We start from the raw sequence: 11251 nt of genomic DNA on the forward strand, positions 1-11251 counted from the left end.
CCTTTTGGGGACGTCATTTGAAATTAGAAGTTGGAAAATAGGTTATAAATTGCAATATATTGCAACGTGCAATAATATCGTATGATGGCATAAGCATCGTGATGATATTGTATCGGGAAGCGTCTGGTGATTCCACCCTTTTATTGCTAAGGATGGCTCATTTCTTTAGATGTACATTTTTTTTCCTTCAAGCCAAAGTATCCAAAAAGATATTTGTACCAAACCTCAGGTTTCATATTTGTAAATCTTGAAACATGACATGACTTGAAACATTAGTCAGAAAGTTTTGATAACCTACCTAGATTTATTTCTTTTTAAGAAGTAGATGTTATTTGTGCTTTTTAAATGGGGAAAAAAATAATGAATTTGAAGGAAACACCTTAAACTCTGGAGACTGTCAGACAATTTTTCTAATTTGGTGACATTTTTTAAACCAGACAATCAATGTACCATTTTTTTATTTTTATTTTATTTTTACGAGAAAACAATTAGCAAATTCATTGATAATGAAAAGAATAATCAGCTGCAGCCCTAAACGAGGGTTCATGCATCGCGTAATTTGTTTCCACGTTAGAGCCGTTTGCCAACTCGTCCTCCCTGCTTTGACCCTCGTGGCCGAAGTGAAGGATTATGGGTCCAGAGGGGCCGCGGCCGCGGGACCACCACCAGCCGCCGTACTTCCACCGGACTAATCCCTGTCCTCCAGCAAGCTCTTAATGGAGCCGTCATCGGCTGCCATCTATGGGTTAAACATCAATTAAGGTAATGACTACATTATTAGAGAGGATGGAGGGGTTGGGGGGGGGGGGGGGGGGGAGGTTCAGTCCGCACGGTTGGGAGGTGAAGCAGCCCCCCCCCCCCAAACCCCAAAGAGAAGGACTGAAGTGTGTGTGTGTTCCTGTGAAGTGGTTTCTTAGCGAGCGGTGAAGTGTTGCAGGACGGAGGCTACTTCAAACAGCTGACGGGGGGGGGGGGGGGGGGGGGGGGGGGGGTGGTTGCTGTTAGTTTAGCTGTGTTGGTGTTGGACAGGCTGGACACTAATGAAGCTCGCTGGGTGATCCTCTGTCAGATAGTCCTGAGACTCTGCAGCTGATGTTGAACCTTCCCAGCTGTTCCTCCTCCTCCTGCCTGAGGAGCCTTCCAGGGTTTGTTCCCTGCAGGAAAGTCACCGGCACCAAAATGGTGAAAGAATTAAAAATTAAAACAGCAATTCAAATCTCTCTCCGTATGCGTTTTTTTTCTTTTTCTTTTAAAGAGCAATTTACCAAACAACCCTTGACCAAGTAGAACATAAACTTGTAAATGAGAGTCTGGCTGTACTGGACTCTCCCCGTTATGTATTTTAATATTCATATTATTTCATTTACCTGTTTTGTTGAATGGGGTTTTATCAACTCGAGCACAAAAGGTACTTTATTGGAATCGTACACATACATTTAGCGAAACTCATTCTCTGCATATAACCCATCCCTCAATGGAGCAGCAATACACATTTTAGTTTGTCAAATCGTCAGAAATAACCAGTAAATGCATAGATTTGTCAGATAAGGTAATACAGCCTCATTGCACAACCCAGTAAAGGGACCACCACCAAAACCTCATTCTGAGGAAACTAACCCTACTTTCTGATTATATTAAATCTGAGAAATGTGTAATGAGATTTGTGATATCTTCATATAAATATATCTGTACTGGTCACGTCTGATACGGAGTGATATTTTACTTTAACGATTGCAACTTTCTTCAGCAATTAGTTCTATGTAAAGTTTTTTTTTTTTTGTGTCAATACAAGGATTTTTGTCATTTAAAAAAAAAAAAAAAAAGGAATCTTTTTGTCCTGAAATCTTTCTTTCCACACAGATCAACACATTCGGTGTCTGGTAGTTTTGATTCCTTTAGGAGACTCTGTGATACGTTTTTACTCATCTGGTTAGTTTGAAATAAAACTTAAAAAGAAGACCTGCCGGTAGCAGGGACACGAAGAAAACGAGCGCCAATTACAGAAACCTCAACTTCAACAAAAGAAAATCCCCAAAAATACAAAATCCGCCCCCACTGTTGGATTGACAGGTGATCATTGAGTGCAGAGGCATTTTATTTCCTGGTTTGCCCCCTAATCACAGCCCAATGGAGCAGCATCCGACTCATATCCTGACTACAGTCTGAGGACTATGCCTTTTCCACCAAGGCTAACCAAGTGCTGGTTCTGGTTCTGGTGCTGGTGCCAGTCCGGTGCTGGTTCTACTCTAATTATCTAAGAACCAGCTGGATCGTCCCCAGCCTGAGAGCCAGCAGACCGTTGGTTTCCTCCCCAGACCACGGTGGTTCTGGTTTCCCATCCAGGTCCAAAGCTAACATCAACAGCTCTCTATGGTTAACAGCTGACGGGGTTTTAAAAAATGGCCGACGTTTTTTGTTTTTGTTTTCGAATGTCATGATAACCCCCCCAGCACCTGACGTAACCGGTTCTTATCTCTAGACCAGCGCTACGTTGGTGCTGAGTTGGAACCTGTTTTCGTGGCCCAGAGCCAGGTTTATTTATCTGGAAAAGCAAAGAACCGGTTCCATATCTGACACCGACTCCAAACCAGCACCAGAACTGCCTTGGTGGAAAAGACATATATGACGACTTCAGGCCAGCGCTTAGCAACAATTAAAATGCCATCTTGTAGATTACCACTTGAGTTTGAATGTGTAAGCACCTGTGTCCTTGCCAAACGCTTTAAAACAAGTCGCTGACCGAGGCTTGAAAGCATTTTGTGCAAACGCATCCCATTTGTCTGCAAGGAGGGATGTGTGTTCAGGAATGTCATCCGTCCCCCGAGAGAGCCGCTTAGTTGGTTTATCTAAATAAGTCCGCGAGGGTCTGAAAGAGAATCGTCAGACAGCCTCTGGTATGTTTTTGTTGGGATGGCAGAAGCCACTTTTTGATAATATTCAACTTCCTAGTTATTTGAGATCATCATTAGAGATTCTCCTTTGGGGGTTTTTGATGCTGCAACGGACTGAAATGTCTGCTTGTGCTCATTTGACTGGAGTGATTTCAGAGAAGTTGTCTCGGTATCTTAAGGGGTCGATATGATGTCAAACGTGTCTGCTCGTAGCCATTTGGAACACGGTTTTTGCCATGTTAAGTCCAATGTTCAATAATTAACAAATGCAGATGATTCAATCTCAAAATGCATAACTGATTCCTCAGGAGAGCTCCTGAGATGACTCGTAGATATAATAGAATCCCAAAAATGTGTTTTCATGTCTGCAGTCATTGGTTTTTTTCTTTTTTCTATCAACTTGTTCCAATAGCAGCCATACTTCACTTTTGAGTGAATCACCGCCTTATGATTTTTAAAACATAATTTTGATTGATGATTGATTGATGAATACTGAACACTGAGTGTCTTGAAATCCCAGCTATTCAAACAGCAGAACACTGACCACAGGCGGAAATCGCAGAATATTGTGTTTATAGCTGAGTTTAGTTTAGCAACACAAGCAACCCTCTATCACTCTTTGTTGCAGCGTGTTTAGCGATTGTTGCCGTAATTCTAAGCCTAGGAAGTGTGTCTGTCCGTCGGGTGGAGAGGACGGCGAAGTTGTTGTGTTTTTAGCGGTTCCCACTGTATTTCTAAGCCAGGGAAGTGTGTCTGTCCGTTGGGGACAGAGCTCTGCGTGAGCACCGGCTTTTATGACTTGTCAATATAGCAGCACCTAACGTTAGCTACTCCGCTGGGCTGTGAAGTAACGTCTGACAATGTGAGACAAGCGTCTAGCAACGTTGTTGACGACTCTCCAGTATTTTGAAATTGTACTGCAGTTACTACTTTAAACACTATCTGTAGTATCACATATTGAACCTTTTCAAAGTGCCCACATTATGCTCATTTTCAGCTTCATAATTAGAGTTTGAGGTGGTTTAATTTTCTTAAAACACCACACGTGTGTTTAGGTATCTGTTTTAGCTCCAGAGTGAGGCATCTCAGTTCTTTACTATCTTTGTTGCGAGTTGCACATGCTCAGTAGCTAAGGTCCCATCAGCTAGATAACTCTTTCTCCAGTCCAAGGCAGGATTAGCTGGGAGACTTCTTCTAGACCAGGGACACTTGTGGAATACCAGGACAGGAAGTAGTTCTTTTGGAGATTGTGGTCAACTAGTGGCTGTTGTTGCAGTGTTTTGCCATTGAGAACCAGCTAGCGCTAGCCACCTCGTCTCGGCTAGTGACGTAGAAAGCCGTGCAGATGTTCACCCGCTCACCCGGAGACTGAAGGCAGAGGACATTCAGAAACCGGATCTCACTCAAAACACCATGGATAGTTTTTTCAAAAGGTTGTATGCGTGTGGAAGCACCAGAGACACAAAATAACACCCCAAATCCCAGAAAAAGTGATATTTTTATTTTTTTCTTCTTCTTTATAATACGGACACTTTCAAGTAGTTACAGCGGGGAGGCTTGGTTGGGAATTTGGACATACTGTACTCATATAGTCACATCTTTAAATACCCAGTTAGCTTTTAGATCTGACTTAATCTAGGGCCATCCTTAATCTAGGATGATATCTATATTACAGCTTCTTAAAATTCCCAATTCTGTCCAGGATTCTGTTATCACAATATAAACTATTTGGCTCTATGTCAATCCTGCCGTCAGTCTGTGATTGGCCCCAGACGGGCTCTCATCAAAAATTGACACTTTCCACCGGGCCTAACAACTTTCCTGGGGGAGACCCTGCAGGTTGTTATTTATACAGCGTTTTGGTCCTAAAGGCCTCTTGAAGTGGAGTCAAAAGTCCCTTTTAACCTTTTTTGAATTAGAATAGTTGGCTCGTGCACTGGCACTTGATCCTTCTCTGTTTGTTTGGATCAGTGAAACAAGATGTGAAACATTAGGACGTTGTGTTGCTACAACAACAACCTGATATGTTGTGGCTTTTCTGGACGAGTAGCGACTGCAGGTCTCAGCTTTCAGCACGACACGCCGCCGTCTCCGAGCTTAAAGGGAAAGTCGGATCCCCGTCCCCAATTTGTGTTTGCTGGAGTGTGACTGACGACCCTGGCCCAAACTATAATTAACCCTCTGGTGGTTTACCACGGACCTTTCATTCACCTCCCAGATAAACCGAGCAGAGTTCCTCCATGCTCTGTCCTCTGATGATGGATTCTGGGGAAGTAGGGCAGCAGGGTGGCCCGGACATGGACTCTAAAAGGTCACAGGATTATAAGATGGGTGTGTGGCAAAAGTGCCCCTGAGCTAGATGCTGAACTCTAACTAAGGCTGCACAATATAGGATTTAAAACCACTAAAAACCCATTGTTATTGCGATATCAACTGGCGCAACAAACGCATCACGAAAGATACTTTTGATTATTTCTGTTAGTTGAAAGAAAATATCAGTAGAAAATCTACTTTAAATTGTCATTTTTTTTTATTAGTGCTGCCTTTTATATTCAATGGAATGTTCTGTGTTTCCATTAAAAAGTGTTGGAAATTACTTTTCTTTCATTTGTTAAATTCAAGCAATCATTTGTATTTTAGTTGAACACTGAAAACAGCAGAAAGACAGAACTGAGTACTATTTAATATCTGGTAATCTGGTATCATGACGCACACACACACACACACACACACACACACGCACACGCACGCGCGCGCACATTTACTACTCTGCTCTCAGGGATGATTTAATAGAACCATTTCCATTTTGTTTATCGAACATCATTAGTCACGGGGCTCACCAGGTTGCTTGACACTGCGGTTCTTCCATGAAGATCTGTTACATAAAATGTGAAACGGAAATGAGGAACCTGTGTGGTATATCCCTGCTCAGTTGATGGTTTTTCTGTTTTTTTGCTAAAAATACCCTGTTCAGGGCACTAAATTTATCCGCTCCTCCTCAGAAGAAATTGCTGGAAATAACCAGCTTTGGAGCCAAAATGGAAATCTGTGCTGACCTCAATTTGGCCACGAGGAAGAACATCTATTTTGATCAGGGATTATGGAATCTGTAGGACTTTTTATTACATTTCATCTCTGGGTGTCTGCGCTGTTTTGTGATCTCTCTCTCTCTCTCTCTCTCTCTCTCTCTCTCTCTCTCTCTCTCTCTCTCTCTCTCTCTCTCTCTCTCTCTCTCTCTCTCTCTCTCTCTCTCCCCTTCCACTCTTTTGCTGCCACACTGGACTTTATCCAGATTAAGTTGTATTTTCTTTCTAACATACTCTCTGCCAACCAAAGAGGTTCTCTCATGTAAAGCTAGCCTAATGGACATTGTAGCGGGCGCGTGGTGGGATCAGAGGACACTGCTCCTGGATCAAGAACCGACCTCCAGCTTCCATGTAGGTTAAATGCAACTTAAACCCAACACAATTTGCAGGATTAACCTTTAAATAGCAGGAGCTTGAGCGGGAAGTCACAGCGCTCTCAGGGCTGCAGTTGGCGCTCAAAAAAACCCAGATCTGGCTTGACCTTGACTTGGGCGGGGTGTCAAAATCCACTTAAATTCAATTTGAATCCATTTAGTTTAGCTTCTGGCAACCTTCAGCACTATGACCTTTAATTTCAAATTCCATTACATTCTCAATAGTCTTGGAGCTTTTAATAAGAGAGTGAAAAGAAGAAAAGTGAGACTGAAAGTAAAATACTTGGAGGCTGGTCTTTTTTGGTTATTACAAGAGCCCGACCGATATATCGGAGGGCCGATATTCTCAGCCGATCAGTGTTGTCATTTAAAATGGCTGATTAAAAAACAAATGAAACAATCATCAGAATCAATTATATGTCGTTATAAATGACACAAATGTACATTAGGGATACTGATCTAGTGTTTTTTTTTTTTTTTTTACCGATAGCTGACCCTTGTTAACCAATCATTAACCGCTAACTGCCAATGAAATAACAAAGTCCCAGTTTACCCGCCTGGAGGCTCGGCCGTACTTCCGGGGACCGCTGTGTCGCGCAGCCACCATTATCGGTGCATTGTGATAGACACACGCCGCCACCTTTCCTGAAACTAACACAAGTCCACAGCGGCACACGGAGGAGCCCGTTTCCACCGCGTCCACCGGCGCCAGTCCTCATCGATTGTAGTTTTAATGTTGAAGAGCTGTCTGCTGCTAGAGCCACGGGCAGGACAAGAGCAGCTCAGAACGCACCTCGCAATTGCTAAGTTAGCACTAGCAAGTTAATTAGCAGTTAAGAAAGCACACACTATTATTGTTTTATCATGCAATTTTATTTTGAGTGCGTGCATGGCATTTCATAACACCACACTTAATATTTCATAACAGCTGGAATCCAAAGGTTATACAAACCAGGAGGATAACTGAGAGTCACAATTACCAACGGCCAGGCCAGTAATCGACTGCATTAAATTCAGCTTGGATTAAAGGGTAAACCTGGGTCATATGTTCCAAGTTTTTCTTTTTTGGCCTTTTATTGATAGGACGTGTGATCAAAGTGCGTGAGAGTGAGTAAGGAGATCGGGAGAGACGGAGGGGTTGACATGCAGCTGCGACATTGATTGAGCATCTGCACATGGCGCGCATGCTCAACCTTGGGAGCTAACCGGGCGCCCCTTATTTTCCTATGTTGCGTGTCTAAGTGACTGACGGGAAGAACGATCCCTGAAATTGGACCAGTATTAAGCGAGATCGCTGCAGTCGGCAGCAGCGAAACAAGCTACAGTGTAAGTTAATAGGGCAGTTGAGCACCTTCAATTTCTAGGGCTGGGCCATGTATCGCTATTATTTTGATATATGAGGCCAGATATGGTCTTAAATGTTGGATATCGTAATATTGTGATATGACACAAGTGTTGTCTTTTCCTGGTTTTAAAGCCTGCATTACGGTAATAGATGTCATTGTCTGAACTCACCAGGCAGTTGCAGCTTTTTTATTTTTTGCCTTTATACACTTGGATCCACATTATTGATGATTAATTATCAAAACTCTCATTGTGTATACAGTGTGTATGTCGTGGAAACGCCAATAGTCAACCCACAATATTGCTGTAATATCAATGTATTTGGTCAAAAATATCGACAACAGTTGCGCACCTTCAATTTCCGTCCACAAAAAGTGGATAAACTGTCATTTTTTTCATCGTAAAACACACTTCATTCAAAGTTGACTGGAATTTTTTTTATCAAAAGCCGTCTCTGGGTCGTCTTTTCCACTGTTCCAACAATCACCACTCTGGTTTGGTCAAAATAAGCCCTTAAAGGTGCCCTACCACACATTTTATGACTTTGTGGTAATGTCTGAAGATCTACGATGGACTCTGTAACTTGGTTACCATGGTTACCTTGTTTCAAGCCATTCTAGCGTGGTATAGAAAGCTGCAGGAAGACTCCACTCCATTTGGGCCGGTTCTCATTAATATTCAAAGAGATAAGCTAATGGACTCTGACTGGCTAACAGCTAGCCAATGAGAGCCTGGCTATCAGCATCCTTTACCCAGCTCATGAATATTAATGAGCTCAGGCAGCACGACATCAGACTGACCAGCTGTTGTGATTGGTCTGATTTCTCCTCTTATTTCTTTCCAGTGGCTAGAGCTGACACACACACACACACACACACACACACACACACACACACACACACACACACACACACACACACACACACACATATGGACCTGACATATTTCACAAAATGCAAGTAAAAATAGTTTTATTAACCCTTGTGTTGTCTTTCCGTTAACAATGAAAATCAACACTTTTGTTGACGGTTTTAATCAACATTTTTAATTTTTTGTTATGTTTTTTACTCGTTTTCAATGTTTTTGGAATTATTGAGACTGAAATTAAAGGAATGGATGTTGATGGATAATCACAGACTGGAATATGTCAACTTTTACTTTTACTTCAAAAACAACTGCAAATGCTACAAAATTGAATAAGACGTCCCAGGATTAATGAAAGTAGAGATTTGTACTTGCAATTTTTTTTCTTTCAAATGCTATAAAATTGAAGACAAAAGAAAATTAATGGAAGTAGAGATTTGTACTCGCCAAAGAGCGTTGTGTGGAATCAATCATGTTATTTTGGGGAATTAAAAAGAACATTGATATAGGACAACATGAGGGTTAATTCACCCATTTAAAAAACATATATATATATATATATATATATATATATATATAGATATATAGATATATATATATAGATATATATATATATATATATATAGATAGACCTTGTGCCCCCATGTACAAAGGCTTAGTCCTCGTCCTCAAGTGTTGTTTGGAATCCAATCCTTTTTTTTTTGTGGTAATTTGGTTAAAAAGAAACCCATATTTCAGATCTAGACATTTCTTAAAGGGGTCAAATTAGAGCCGAGGACAACCGGAAGATCAACAGAAAGGTCGACACCTGTAGGGATCCGTTCCATTATGCAGTCACTCACTGGAGGTCTATCTGGCGTTGTTGCCTGAAGGCTCAGAACAATGCATCACCAAAGACGATAAAGGAAGAAGTGAGCAAAAAAAACAAAAACAACAAACAGAAGGAGTTGGGACGAGGATCAAGGAGCGCTGCACACCTACAAGACCGGAGGAAGCTGCAGGAGAAGAGAGATTTGAAATGCCGTACATCTGTTTTAGGAAAGTGTTTCTCGCTCTGATGCAGGGTTCAGTATTCAGACAACACGGCTCATTCTGCCTCCGGAAGCAGAAACCTTTCATAGTCAAAGGTATTCTGCTGACTCAAAACATGAATAGGAACTCGCACAGTACGTTTGCGTTTCCCAGATATGGGTTTTGTACCAGTGGATGCCAACATGTTTTTAACCTTCCTGCCGTACAGAAAGAGGCAGAAGAAGAAGAAGTGCACAAAGGGAGGGATGCGCACACTGCTGGCCTTCATGCTGTCTTCTGAGTTACTCCTTAAATTTGACTTCTATTGGATCACAGATTATTTATTATAGCTTGCCAGTGTTTATCTTAGGTTTGTGGAAGACTTAGGTGCACTTATTTGGCGGAGGGTATAGGGGTCCTCACTCAAGGAAATGTTACATTTTTCAATGAGAAAATATGCAATTTGGCATCGTTTTGGGTTTGTTACGATAACCACATCTGTGTCTAAAACGCTGGAAAAGCTAGAGCCGATAGAAAGTAACAAACAACTCAGAAAGGTTAAAGACACAACTTGGTAAAGAAGTCCACTTGGGACTAACTACAATCATTAGGTCTGAGAAACGACTTTTAATTAGTTTTGATCGGGGGGGGGGGAATCACCGGACGCCTCCTGATGCGATACTTATGCCACAATACGATATTATTACGATTTTAAACATATTGCAATATTCTGCAATATATTGCAGTTTATAACCTTTTTTTCCAACTTCTAATTTTTCCTAATTTCAAATGACGTCCCCAAAAGGAAACTTATGATCTGTTTTATCTTAAAAGAAACATTTCTCTGTTTGTTCATCTCACTTCAATGTTATTGCCGCAAAATGACACATATATATAATAAAAGATCGATAATTGGAGCCTGTGTATCGATACAGTATCCACTGAAAATATTGCAATACTATGCTGTATGGTATCCCCCCCCCCCCACCCCTAGTTTTGATATTACATTCATTGGTGCCCAAAAACAGCTTGTGTGCTGCGCCTTAGCCTCATAATTGTAGGAAAAAACCCTGGTCATAACTTAATAATACTGCCAGGACTGTTGAAAAAGACATGTATGAGTTATTAAAGATGGCAGTTCATTGTTAATACGTATTCATCTGCCCAAATTCCAACAGGCTTTTTATCCCTTCAGGTTTTGTCTGAATCGAGGCGTCTCCAACTTGTTGTTTTGGCTTTCTTTCCTGACTTGTCTCCTCTTTGCTAGTGTTGGCTCCGACTGACTCGCTGGCTCGGGGCCAAACTTATGACGATCATCTCCGATAAATGACGTGGGATTAATTTAGTCGCCCCGAAGCATCCAGATCCAGAATAGAAAATCAAATGTATTAGGATCTGGGATCGGAGAGGGGGGGAATAAAAGCGGCAACAATAGTCAGCTTTTCCTTTTGCCAGTCGCACTGTGGAGGAAAACTCCGATCTGTGTGAGATTGGGAGACTTTTAGCTACAGTGTGAACACAGCCCGAGTTGCCGTGCCACCAAACTGACGGGGTTACGATGGCGTGAGAGCAGGGGCTGCTGGCCAGGGCTTCAGCACAGCTGAAATAGCAAGCTGCAGAGCCAGAAGCTGAAACATTACACCCAGGCTTCTCTCTCTCTCTCTCTCTCTCTCTCTCTCTC

At 41.9% G+C, this 11251-nt stretch overlaps 1 protein-coding gene and 1 long non-coding RNA gene across 2 annotated transcripts in view; one reads left to right on the forward strand and one right to left on the reverse strand.

The window, feature by feature from the left end:
- The window catches only part of LOC116686415 (uncharacterized), a 22137-nt gene extending 20757 nt beyond the window's left edge, over positions 1 to 1380 (reverse strand). The window contains exon 1 of the long non-coding RNA XR_004331246.1: positions 1271 to 1380. This is a non-coding gene — a long non-coding RNA (uncharacterized LOC116686415). The remainder of the gene's footprint in view (positions 1 to 1270) is intronic.
- Positions 1 to 11251, forward strand: part of mef2d (myocyte enhancer factor 2d) — a 149128-nt gene that overhangs the window by 12271 nt on the left and 125606 nt on the right.

The sequence above is a fragment of the Etheostoma spectabile genome, unplaced genomic scaffold, assembly GCF_008692095.1.
Source record: "Etheostoma spectabile isolate EspeVRDwgs_2016 unplaced genomic scaffold, UIUC_Espe_1.0 scaffold363, whole genome shotgun sequence".
Taxonomy (NCBI): Eukaryota; Metazoa; Chordata; class Actinopteri; order Perciformes; family Percidae; genus Etheostoma; species Etheostoma spectabile.